Below are 13,338 nucleotides of genomic sequence, written 5' to 3'. Positions count from 1 at the left end.
GGCTGGCACAGCATGAGAGCCGGGAGGGAAGGGGCTGCCCTTGCCTGGGTGGGCAGAGTAGTTGCTGCCAGGGAAAGCATCTGAGTGGAGCTTTCTTAACAGTGGATCAGGTGCATCTTGACTACCAGGTGAAAGCAGCAGGGTTTGTTCAATGCTTTAGTCACAAGGAGGAGGAGGCTGAAGACAACTGGTAGACCCCAGGCCTCGATGACTCCTGGGACCTGACATCTGAGCTGGCTCCCTGCACCCAGGGCTGCTGTTCTTTCACCCCAAGTGAGCTCAGACTTTAGGAGCAGCCCAGTCTGTGCCAGTGATCTGGGTGCCCATCACCCGCATCCCTCAAGGACTGGCTTCTTGAGAATGGGCATTGGTGGTGGCGATGAATACACTGTTGCGTTTGTTGCTCTTTTGGGAAAAGAAAAACCTGGCTTCTTAGAGCTGTTGTATTTTATTTTTCTGTAAAGAGGAAATTAATTTTAGTCTTTCTTTTTGGTTTAAAATGTTGTTCTTTGCTTTTCCGCCCTACAATTTAAAAGGAAACATTTGTCTGTTGAGAAAAGAAATGATAATTATAGACTAAAAATTGTTTCTATTCTGATTTGAAAAAGTGACAATAAAAAATTCCATCGCACAGATGGGGCCTTGCTGACGGCGGAGGGTGCTGAACTGAGAGCCAGCCCCCCCCCCCCCCCCCCCCCGGTCGGTCGAGGCTCAGAGGCATTGCATGTGGACTTGGGGTCCAGTATCATTGGTTGAGGGGCTTTTTCCAAAGCTGGTCTCCGTTTCCGATGTTAGTTTGTCCACCAGGTGGGGTCTGGATGCGCTGCCTCCCTGGGGGAGGGGAGACTGCACCATCCCCCATGCTGGGTGCACGGTGTGGATGAGGATCCCTGGCATGCTCCTTGAGTTTGGACAGCCCCTAGCTTTATCCCCTCAGACTAGTTTTCCTTTTCAGCCTCACAAAATTACCATTGCTGCAAGTCCTCCGATCAATAAAGCAGGAAACTGATTAGACTGTAAAATTAAACTAATAATGCCACGCTATTAACCCTCGATCAATGGGAAAAGGGCTCAAACTGAAGGCTGTTTCCTAAATCCCCTCTACCCTCTGGATACATGTATTTACTTTTTTGTAGAACTGGGAGCTCCCCAGTTCCCCAACCCCTTGTTTTCCCACAAAGGTGGTGTGACTGGTGAGGTAGGGCTGCCAGCCTGTGAGTCGGGGGAGGCCAGGTTAGGTCAGGAGGAGCCGAGTCTGTAAGGCAGCTGGAGTAGGGCAGCCCCTTGGGCCTGGGGGTGGCTCTGGAGCTGCTGCTGCATACTGGATCCCCCAGCCCTGACGTACCCCCTCAGCAGCCCCTTGTGACTACACTCTCCTTTGGGGTTCATGCCAAGCCACCCCCTAGCCAAATCTGGGATCCTCATGCTGCCTGGAGAATCCCTGTCTACAGCTCACGTGAATGTTGGGTCCACACCACCGTGCGCAGCAACGTGGGGCTTGCTGAGCGCTTTGTGTGCTGGACGCTGTGAGGAAACCATGCCGTGGGCTTCTCATCCTCCTCCACTCCCCTCAAGCTCAGGTTCTGTGCGCAGACCTGGCGACTGGAGGCAGTGGGCAGACTCGATGCTGAGGAGCAGGCGCCCGGGTTGGTACATCCTGGTCCCTTTCAAGGGACAGTTCTGAGGAATAGAGTCTTATCTGCAAACACAGTCTCCAGCTTGGACAAGGGTCAGTTTGGGGAGTGGAGTCTTATCTACAATGAGTCTCTCCTGGGACCGAGCGTCCACCTGTAAGCTGGACTCTGGGGGTTCATGGATACAAAGCTGAGCCCCCCCAACTACTAGCCTGCCAGTCAGGTCAGCCTCTTGAGCCAACCTTGGTGACCAGCAATGTAGAATGGGCCTAGTCACAATAGGCCAAAGGCCTGATGGTCACAATGATGGGACCACATCTCAGGTGTGGCCAATCCTGATCAGCCACAGCTTGTCACTGGCCAAGAGTTAAGGATCGGTCAAGCTGGGCTCAAACGTAAGCAGCAAAACCAGTTGAACAACAGCATTTAAGTTCTTTTTTTTTTTTTTAAGATTTATTTATTTATTTTAAGATTTATTTATCTATACAAGAACTGGGGTGCAGGCCAGATGCACGGGAGGGTGAGAGGATTCACCAGAGACAGAGCAGGGAACAGAACAGGCAGACTGATGAAATCCACTGCTGAGGGGAGCAGCGGGCGAGACAGGAGAGGTCTGCTTGCCATGTGGGTTGCTCCGCGGCCAGCAGGGATCAAACCGGCACTGCAGAGGCTGCGGACAGATTCACAGTGCAGTGCTCGACCGCCTGTGCCACCAGGGAGGCCCTTCTGACTCTAACGCATGCTCTTCATTGCAATCTCAGTCTTGCAGGGCAGGGGAAACAGAGTCCCCCAAGAGTTGCAAATGTCCCCCCATTTAAGGGAGTGACAAACTGAGGCTGTGATTGTGGAGGCACTGGTGCAGGCACCATCACCCGGCTCTACAAACCCTGGTCCAGAGCACTTTGGTTGCCCAGATTCTCTGACGAGAAGTTTGGAATCAGAAAATCGTTGTCCTTCCCTGGCCTTGCCCCTGAAGAGGGGCCAGCACGCCCTTCCCTCCGGCCCTCCCACGCCTTGTCGGCCACCGGACCTGTCAGCTCCAGCACTGTGGAACATTGCCAAGGATCAGACCCCCTCTCTAAAAGTGGTGATGGTATTTAATAACTAATTACTCTAATGATCTTGCAGAAATGCTGGAGACCTGTTTTAGGAGAGATGTCAATTAGAGCCATCTGCACGGTGAATAAAGGAGCCCTACCCCAGCTGTACTGTTGAAACATGTTAGCATTTTCCTACCAGCGGCCATATGGTACTTAGCGAAAGTGAATTGTTCACACTGCACAACCCGCGCCTCCTGATGAATACCAGCATTTTGTTTGGGAAAATAGTTCTTCAATCGTGTGGAATATTTTTCAATGCAGTAAGTAGCAAGCTGGAAGCTGGAAAGCCCTTGAATGCAGAAAGCGTCCCATCACCTCAAGATGCTCTTCCCTCCATCCCAGTTCAGCCCTGTCCCCACCGCCACAGCCCAACCCCCTCAGCCCCCAGCATTCACATCCCACCTGTACCATCTTCAGCATCTGTTCCAGAGTCTGCTCAGGGAAACCCAGGCCACAGAGGGTTCTTGCCCCAGCCCATCTTGGCGTTTCTGTCTGTGTGGAATTGGAAGCAGCAGGGCTGAAGCTATGACTGAGAATACTGAGCTTGTCTCAAGGGCGCACGATACTGGGCAGAGTCCCCCAAGAGTTGCAAAGTAGCACAGGATGTTTAATCAGGTGTGTGGCTTCAAGGAAGGGGGAACTTTCGGAGTGCAGTCTGCTCCTGTTATAAAGCTCAGAGCTCAAGTAGACACCTGGTGACTCAGAGAAACCTGCTAGAAGCCCCTCTCCTCCCTGTCACAGATAAGGCCACTAAGCTCCAGTGGCCAAAGTCATAGTCCCCTGTGGTCACTCCCTGACCTATGCCAGATAGCTGTGGCTGGGGTTCCACTAACTGAACATAGGTCTGTTTCTGAAGCAGCCATGTGCCCACATCAAATTGTGTTGTGCTGGAGGTAAGCTGGAAGTAGTAGTCTGTGGCTGCGCCCCCGCTGTCCAGCCCTGCCAGGTCCTGCTGGCCCAGGGGACCCTTCGATCCCCCTTGGGGCTCTGTGGCTATCAGGGCCACTAGGAGGAAACTGTTGATTGCATTCTGCTCAGGGACCAACAGGCTTTTGCTCGCCAGTGCTATCTATTCTGCAACTTTCCCTAGAACCAAAGTCACTTATTAAAGCTTTAAAAAAAAAAAAGACAAGATTGTCTGTAGTGATACAGAAGATCTACTGCAAGTCCTCACACCCGAGATATTCTTCACAAAAGTGTGGTCCCATAAATCTCACTTATTTCCAATTCAGCAGCAGCTACGCCAAGTTACAATAATGATCTTAAGTTTGCCGAACGTGTCCTTAAAGGGAATCCTTCTGGGTGAAAGTAGCAGAAATGTGCTCGCATCCGTCTCTGACCTGCAGCCAGCACCATTTGTTTTCCACCTCTTTGGGCTGGATCAGGTTCTTTCTCACCCGCCTTGACACCTGGCACCTGAGCACTCATGGACCCGTCATTCTCAGGTAGTCTGCCCAATAAAGTGACCCACGTCTAGGGCAGCCTCCATCACCCTTGACCGTGAAAGGCATCCAGAATACCCCGAATAAGTCACCACTCTTCCCATAAGACCAGCTCCAGAAGGACTTTTGTGGCCTGGAATGGCCGCCCCCCACCCCCATCCCTCTTCCCCCTCCATTTGGGCCAGGCCTGGTGGTTACCCTAAACAGTTAACCTTTCCTCATTTGGGGAGCAGGCAGAGATGGGGGGAGGCTGGGGGCAGCTTGACATATGCTGCCTGGTCTGAACATGAATGCTGTGCTCAGACACTGAATTTGATGAATTGCATTATAAAATTTAAAAACAAATTTAAAACTCTATTAACTCCCTGTAATGGCCTCCTCCTGGAGTACACAGACAGCAACGGCTCACTGGCAAGCAGAAAAAATACCCTCGTTTGCAATGTGCTTTGCCTGCAGCAGAATGGAGACAGGAGGGAGAGGGTGAGGTGGGTGGTGGGTGCCCCCACCCTCTGCACCGTGCCCTGCTGCCTGCTCCCAGCCCAGGCCAAGGGCAAGGCCCCTGCAACCAAATGCAATTTCTCCTGTGTCAAAACTTCAAGACTGCTTCCTTTAGACGTTAAGCCCTTCTTTCTGGACCAAACCATGGGAGTGAAGAGCTCACAGGAGGTGGCCGAGGCCGACAGGACCACTAGAGGCTGTGGTCGGCGGGTCGTGGCTGTCAGGGGAGGAGGTGTGTCCCTGGAGCCACCCACCCACCCTCTGTAGGGAGAGGAGGTCAGGGTGGGCCGGGAGGCTGGACGTGTTCGCTACAGCCTCTGCCAACCAAGGAGATCTCGGCGGGGGGAGAGCGGGATGTTGGCCTGGCTCCAGACTACCAACTGGAGAGAGATGAAATTTTGTTGAGAAAGAAGACAGCCCCGCAGCTGTGTGCGCACATGGGCAGAAAGGAGGCGCTCAGCTGGCAGGGAGAAGCCCTGGGGCGAGGGGAGGGCTTGCGCCACGGCTCTGCTCAAGACCCCAAGGCTGGCCTGGTTTGGAGGTGCTCACTTCGCCTCGGGGGGTCCCCCTCTGAGAGGAAGCTCTCAGCCCTTCTGAGCACAGAAAGTCATGAAATGTTTGAGGAGGACACGGGTGGTATAGTCATGAAGCAGGCCTCGGCGTCCAAAGGCTGTGAGGAAACCGCGTGTTTGTATGTGGAGGGCACGAGTGGGTGTGTGTGCGTGTGCAGATTTGTGTGTGTGGAAGTGAGCTGTGCCTGTAGCTCGGCTGCCTTGGCCCCTTGGGGTGGCAGGTTTAATGTGGGCTGTGCATCAGGGCATCTCTGTCTCTCAGGAGCACCCCTCAAATCAGCACTCCGTTCAGCAGGGCTGTGAGGCTCACTTAACTGGCCTTGAGCTCCCCCACACCTTCCCAGGCTACTGTTCCTCCATTTGGGGGAAGAGGCCAGGATAGCTGGGCAGGGCTGGGCTGGGCTGCGGAGGAGACTCGGGCACGCGTGAGCCTCTCCCAGAAGTCAGGCAGCAGCCAAGGTGCAAGCAGCGCAGGAGGTGGACGAGGCTTCCTGCCTCCTAGGGCCTCCACCCTGGGGGAGGGATAAAAGTCAGTAGACCAGGAGCTTCCAACAGCATCTGCCGTGGGAGCTCTGGATGGGGTAGAGATTTTGAGGTAAAGGGAAGGGAGATGATATTAGTAGAAGTTTGAGAACACCCTCCCCGGCAAGGGGGCTAACCATGTAAACAAGAATGGGGACCCTCCACAGTGGCCAGGACGTTCCTTGTGGGCATTCTGCAGCGTCCACCCCAGGCCGTCTGCCCCCAGGCCACGCCTGTCACAGGCCATGGTCCTGATCGTTGTGAGCCTGCTTTGGGGCACACTGAATAAATAAGATTGCTTTTCGAAGAAACCACTTTTATTAATTATGCCCCATGATTTTTCCCGTGACTTGTTTGAAAGCAGAGATGCACACGTGCACAGCGCAGTGTTCACACAGCCACTTTGGCGAGTGTGCTCTTGCTCCTGCCGCTGTCCTTAAAATTTGAACCCAGCGAGGCAGCACGATAGTGGCAGCCCCCTCCCCGCCTTTAGAACACCGTCCGAGCAGCTGTCCATCCCCCTCCCGCAGCCCCTCTGTGAGGCAGGCCAGCACCGCGGCTCTAGTATATTTCTTGCCACAAACATTGGTCCCCACTGCATAGTGAACAGCAGAACAGCAAGGACTTTGGAAACAGGCAGACGCAGGAGTGAATCCGGTGCGATGCTTGCTGGCACCGGGAAGTCACTTCACTTTGCACCTAATAGGGCTCACCTTGTAAGACACTCACCATCATTAGTATTTTGTTGTTAAATGAAGGCGTGAATGTCAAGCGCCTCGCCCAGTGCTGTCCCCTAATAGGATGCGTTCTGGTTCTTATTAGGGCTCCGTGCCGCTGCCGGCTCTTTCTTGCCTTCTGTCGAAATTCTGTGCGTCCTTTAAAGGGCCTGGCTGCTAGCCCCAGCTGGACTGGCAGATGCCTTTGCAGCATCCTGGGATGAGAATTTGTGTTCCGACGTCCTTCCTCTTTCTGTTCTGTTCAATGTTTCCACACCTGCACTCAGCTGCCTGCCTGTGAGGGCCCAGCCCCAGCCTGGCTCAGAGCAGGTACTCAATACAGCTGGCAGAATAAGTGAATTGTTGAGGGAAACTGAGGTCCCACAGCCTGTTTTGGGCCCCAGTGGTTCCCTTGCCAGATTCCATAGGTGGCTAATCAAATGCAAAATTAGAAAGAAAAAGAAAAGGGCCTTTTGTGGTAACTCAGAACAGAGGACTTCTTGGGTTTCACAGCTAGAACCCCCAACAGGCTCTTCATAAGTTCCCGGCCCTGTTGGTGTTGCAGCAATATGGACTGGTTCCAAAAGAAGCCGCTAACTTGCGGTCTGGTGGGAAGGAACTTTCTAGACCAATGGAAAGTGGTCTCTATCTTAATAGGAGTAGTGATTACACTGATACATATTTTCATCAAAACTTCCCAAACTGTACACTTGAGTAGTATATGGAAATTATACCTATATGGAAATTATACCTCCATAAATTAATTTTTTTTAATGCAGCTTGACCAGACAGGCCAGTTGGAGGGGACCGTTCTAGTCTTCATGTCTTCTCCCTCCACGTGGGCATGAGGCACTGAGAAGTGTGGCTAAAGCTAGCATGTCACAGGATTGCTCTGGGAGGAGAGAGACAGAACAGCATCTGGGTTTGTAGAATCATTAATCATTTCAACCCTGAGCTCAGCCTCTTGCGCAGGTCCCTTCCCACCTGTCCCCCAGACCTCAGCCTGTTAGCTCTCACCTAGCAGTAGCTCTCAGCTTCTCAGCCTCACTCAGTAACAAACTGGAGTCCACAGAGGGGAGAAGGTGATGTTCACATAAACACCAAGGCCCCTCCAATGGATAGTTGCATGTCTGTGGTTGTCCAACAAGTGTCCGTTGTTGGATGACTGGATATCAAAACATGCAGCATACTGTCCTTGCCACATAGTGATATTTTGGTGGTGTATATGCATATGCAATGGTGGTGCTGAGGCTACACCCTCCAGGTGCGTGGCAGGCCATCTAGGTTTGTGAATTACAGTCTGTGAGGTTAGCACAACGGAAGCACCTAACAAGACATTTCGCACTTGCCTGTCATTGAGTGATGCATGACTGTACATATAATGGAATATTATTCAGCCTTGAAAAAGGAAGGAATGACTGCATATACTATAATGCAAATGAAACATGAAGGCACTACCCTAAATGAAATAAACTAGACACAAAAAGAGCAATTCTGTAGGATTATATATAGATGAGGTTCCTGGAGGAGTTAAATTCACAGAGACAGAAAGTAGAAGGGGATATTAGGGGCTGGGGAGATGATGGAGTGGGGAGTTGGTGTTTAATGGGGACAGAGTTTCCACTGGAGAAGATGAAAAAGTGTCCTTCCTGAATGCCGGAACAGCGCCAGCACAACACTGGTTTCACTTAATTTTCTCAACTTGATTCAGGCAACATGCTCTTTAGCCTAACAGCCAGCGGGGAACTTCCCCCCATTGTTTTAGAAACTCCCAGCATCATCACTGAGGTGACAGCATCCTGGGGACCTACAGGGCCTCAAGCTGCCGAAGTCAGCACATGCTCTGTAGAAGGGGCTTGGCTGTCAAGGTTGGCCCTGGAACTGTAATGCACAGCGACTGTCAAAGCGGGGAGCTGGGGCCTCAGACAGGCACACACGGAGGTGCCAGCAGCAGCTCGCCCACCTCTACCTACCTCGGGGACCAGGTTGGATTTGTCTTTTGATGTCATAACTGCACACACGTGGCCTGGACCTCACAGCTGCACATTCAGAAGAGGAGACTTGGCACCAAGCTCTCTGCTCAGGGCCGCCTTGCTGTTCACAAACAGAACCAGAATGTCAGGTCCTGATGTCTCTCTGCATTCAGGCCTTGAGGGGAACAAACTGGGCTTCTGTGGGGACAGCCTGGGCCCTGCTGCGGGAAGAGACTGTGCTGCTTCCCCTCGGTCTGTCGGTGCACACAGATCCCCGTTGTTAACGAGGACAGCCACCGTCTAAGACAAACTTCTGGTTTCTCCTCCCACCTCATGAATAGTGGGAAACAAAACACCCCACACCCACACACCCACATACACCTACACACACACACACACACACACATGCACACACACAGGTGCAGTGGAAAGGGCTGTTCTGGACCTGGCCGACACCCCTTTGTCTGTGACATTCCTGTTCACTGGGGACACTGTGCGTGCCCAGGCTCTGCCAGCCCAGCCCAGCCCTGCCTGCCCGCCGCCATCCCACAGCCTGACTGTCCGTCTCTACCTCTGCGCGTGTTGAGTCCCCTCTCAGTGGCTCTCGGTGGCTCCTGCCTCCCTCCCCTTGGGCGCCTGTGCCCCGCTGGATACAGGGACTTGGGGGAGAGGCCTACTGCCCCTCCACTTTGCCTTCACATCATGCCACTGTGAAGGGAAGGGCGCTGAAGAAGGGAGAGCAGCTTCTCACTGGGCTGGAGCTGCAGAGCCCCGCAGAAACGTGGACTCCGTGACACTTTATATGCAGCACAATGAAACACACACCAGCCCCTCCAGACGAGAGGAGGCATCCCGTTTCACCACGCACCACCAACGTGACGTCAGCTTGGAAAGCAGAGTTGTTTTAACTATAAAATATACCACGATTCATCTGTTGGCAGAATTTAGAGCCCAGAACTATGGGGACTAAAGGAGGCAGGAGGCTCCATCTGGGTGTTTGGGAACTGGTGGTCCATGGGCTCTGTGCTAAGCTTCTGGGCCTTTGGAGCTCAGCCATCTCCATGCAGCCATGTGTGGGGGGAGCTGGAGAGACAGGTCTCAGGCCAGCCCGGCATCTCCATGCCCGTTTGGGGTAGGAGAGCTGGGTTCTAATGATGTTCACTGGCTTGTTGCTTTGACATGTGGGACTTCGGAAGGCTTTGGACTATGTCTAGCGGATGTTGGGGTTCAGGCCATAGCCTTTGTGACAGTGGGAGACACTTTCGAGACCCCTTAATGATTTCTCCAGGAGAAAGCAGCAGGAGACTCTGGTTTGCAAGGACCAGATGTGTGCTGGCGCTGAGCACACGTCACAGACCTCACCGCAGGTGGGAGCTTGGGTGTGTCATTGAGCCCCGGGAACAGGACCCCAGTTAGCATTTGGGAAAACAGAGGCCAGAAAGGAGACAGGACTGTCCCACTTCAGCACCAGGAATGCCAGGACTAGGACAGGACCCCAGCACAGGAGTCTTTGAACCCCCTAAAGGGAGTATAAGCTGGATAAGGCAGCATTCTCACCCCGCTCACCTAGCATGTGCTGAACTGCAGGTTCTGAGTCAGTAGGCTGGGTGGGGCCTCGGAATCTGCATTTCTGGCTAGCTCTGCTGTGATGCCGGAGCTGCTGTCCTAGGACCATACTTTGAGAAACAAGGATGCCTGGAGTCTGTCAGCTTCACCAGCAAGGAGGCCAGATGGTCATGGTGCAAAGCTGGAATTTCTAATTCTCCATCAAATCCACTCGGCTCCATTCTTGCTCTGTTTTGTTTTCAATGAGGTATCTAAAAGCTTTGGCCTGCATACCCATCACCCCTATCAGCTTCTGCTGCCTGATCCTGGCATGCCAGAAACAAGAGCCGTGCCTGAAATGCGCACTGGATGCTGGGAGAGGCGTGGCGGTGGCTTTGCAGGGCGAGAACCATGGAGAGGGCCACTTGGTGGACTATGTCCCCCTGTTGGTTGTCCAGGCTGCAGCGTGACTGACTAGTGCACACTGTCTGTCCTCTACACTCATGACAATGTGACAAGGATGTCACTGATCACTTTCAGAGCAAGAGATCCTTAGCGGTGAGACTGCCAGGGCCTCTGCTCTTTCCACCAATTCTCTCTGATCGGGAAACCTCTCCTCCAGAGCCTAGACTGGGAAAAGACCAGAAGGCAGCTCTGAGGGCAGCAAGACAAACAGGGATCACCCTATATGTGCACCCAAGTCCTGTCCTTTCTTCCTCATCAGTCCCACAGACTTTGAATCAGAATTGTCCTTTTTAAAAAAAAAAAAAAAAAGGCAAATGGATTCTAAGATTGACGACCTGGATTCAAAATCTAAAGCAAGTCTTGCAAACTCCTGTTCTGGGAAGAGTAAGGAAAGGCATTGAGAAGGTGGAGGCAGCAAGAGACGTGGCTGGGAGCGATGCGAGGGGATGCCACCGCAGAGCTCCAGCACCCTGGGCCGCCTGGAGGGGCCACCCCGGGCCCCACGGCTCCTGTAGCAGCCCATGTCTTCGGGTGCTACTCTCCGTTCAGCACGTTGCAAAATATGTGGAGTATTTCAGGATATTTTCTCGTGCAAATAACCACGCTATTTTGTTCTTGTATAAGCTGGAACATGAGAGAAATTGATTCAGTTACCTGAAAAATAGGTCCGCGTGTAAGAAAAACGAGGCTTTCCCTAATAATCCTGCAGACTTGAATGATGCGATGCTAACCTTATTCTACCTCCTTCTGGAGCCTTCGGACATCTTTCCCCTCCTCTGTCTGTTGCTGCTCTGCCAGGCTGGCCTGACCGCCCTCCTATCAGAATTTATACGGTTTGACTAATGACTCCCTTAGCCTCCATGACATCAAAAATTCGTGTTTCCAGACTCCATCTGCCCAGTCCACAACCTTCGTGTCTGGTGCCCTCTCACCTCAGATTCCATGAACTTCTGATCATGTAGAACATCCTAGAACTCATTGATCAAAGCAGACAGAAACCCAACTCAAACTAATTTAAGCAGGAAAAAAAGAAAGTTCACTCTTGTCATTGGAAGTTTCCCCCATAGCCAGACTGGGAGTGCGGGAGCCTCGAAGCTCTGGCCCTCGCCTCTGCTCTTGTCTGAGCTGGCTTCATTCTCTGCTCTGCAGACACGTCCTCCCCCTGGCCAGGGGTGATGCCAGCAGCACTTCCAGCGTACATCTCCCGTCCTCATCATGTTTTCAAGGAAGGAGAGACCCTGGGATCTGAGTCCCTCTGTCAGATCTAGGGGTTTGGATCTGTTTGGGTCACAGATCCTGCATCACTCATGCTGGCCAGGAGGCTAGAACACGATGATTTGCCTGCCTGGTCATGAGCTCACCCAAAATAGCTACTGGGCTCCACCTGGGAAAGGACACCCCATTATTAGAGCAAGGGAGGGTCGACAGCAGGCAGGCACCGCAGACTCCACTCCTGCATTCTGCTCGGAACCGTTTTCTCCTCCTTCATTTGACAGTAATCTTCCGCAGACCTGGCCAAGTGTCTGAGCAGATAGGGGGTTACAATAGCAGAGGCATAAATAGGTGGAGAATGGAGCCAGTGTGGGGGGCGGATGCATGGGTGGACAGTGTATGGAGGACCACAGGATGGAGGACACTGAACGAGCTAACGCTGTGGGGTGCTGTGGGGAAGGCAAGAGGAAGGAACCGGTTTCCAGAATTCTAGGGGTTCACACCTCCCCCCAGCAGAAGCGCCCCTGACTGTCAGCTGAGCTAAGACCCCCTTGAGGGTCGGCCCTGGCACACAGGGACTCCTTGAGGGCAGCCTTTTGCCAAACCCACCTCTGCTCCCGGCACGGCGGGTTCGGTGCCGAGCACCAGCGGGTGGCTGCTGGGCCTTGAGCTACCAGCAGCTCTGCTGCCCTTTGCGTCACGGGGACGAGACAGGAGCCGACCAGCCACGCAGGGTTGTCCCAGGGCTCCCAGACCTCAGCTCTCCCTGCGCTCCTGCTCTCGGTCACGGGAGGCGCACCTTCCTCACTCAAGCCCCTCGCAATTGAAAACATGTTTTCCCCAAAAGTCCAAGCCCAAACCCCCACGTAACGGTGCTCCCGGGAGACGGCAGCTGGGCTGATGCTGCTTATGCAAGAAGACGTGTGGGTGTGGCCCCAAGTCCCGCTCCTGGGGGGCAGGAGATGTGTCTTCTGTCCAGCTCTTGTTGCTGGCAATGGCTGCGGCAGCACGGCGGCTGGAACTGTCTGGTAAACCAAAGAATGAATCCTGGGAAGTAACGAGCACTCCTGGGAGTGGCTGGGCGTGGGCCGAGGGTTGTTTGCGCCGAGGTCTCCCGGGTGCCTTGGGAAGCGGCAGGAGCCGAGCCTGAGGGCCCCCCCACACACACCCCACCCCCCACCCCCGTGCGGCAGCCAGGCGGTGCAGGTGCAGCGCTGTTTTGTTTTCATTTCCATGCCTTCAATCTCTCGTTTAAAATCGCCTCCCAGAGTGTGGCACTCATTTTCCTTCCCCGGTACCTGAGTCCTTTCCCTCCGTCTCTTCAATCGCGCTTTTTAGATGCACATGTTCACTAAGGGACGAAAATGCCCTGGGCGTCTGGAGGACCTAGTCCAGCCTCAGTGGCAGTGTGGACACCGGGTGCTCCTGCAGACGAGGGGCCCCCGAGCTGGGATCAGCCAGCCCCTCCCGTCTACCCAACTCTTCTTCTGTCCCCGCATGGCACGTCCCTGCTGGGGCTGCCCATCTCTGGGACTGGTTATTTAGGGGTGTGAACTGTCCTCCCCCTTTCTGGAGGTGACCTTTTCTACAAGCATGTGCTGTCCTCGGGGCGTGTCAGGCACTTAGATGAGGGCAGTCCCCAGGAAGCCAGTGTCCTGC

The 13,338-nt window shown here is 53.6% G+C and overlaps 1 protein-coding gene across 5 annotated transcripts in view; it reads left to right on the top strand.

Annotated features, from left to right (window-relative positions):
* Window positions 1–13,338, top strand: part of KLHL29 (kelch like family member 29) — a 255,870-nt gene that overhangs the window by 110,835 nt on the left and 131,697 nt on the right. The window lies entirely within an intron of this gene.

Source organism: Talpa occidentalis, unplaced genomic scaffold (genome assembly GCF_014898055.3).
Source record: "Talpa occidentalis isolate TD23 unplaced genomic scaffold, MPIMG_talOcc4v2.1 talOcc4.5, whole genome shotgun sequence".
In the NCBI taxonomy this organism is placed as follows: Eukaryota; Metazoa; Chordata; class Mammalia; order Eulipotyphla; family Talpidae; genus Talpa; species Talpa occidentalis.
This window is presented reverse-complemented; position numbering and strand designations above follow the sequence as displayed.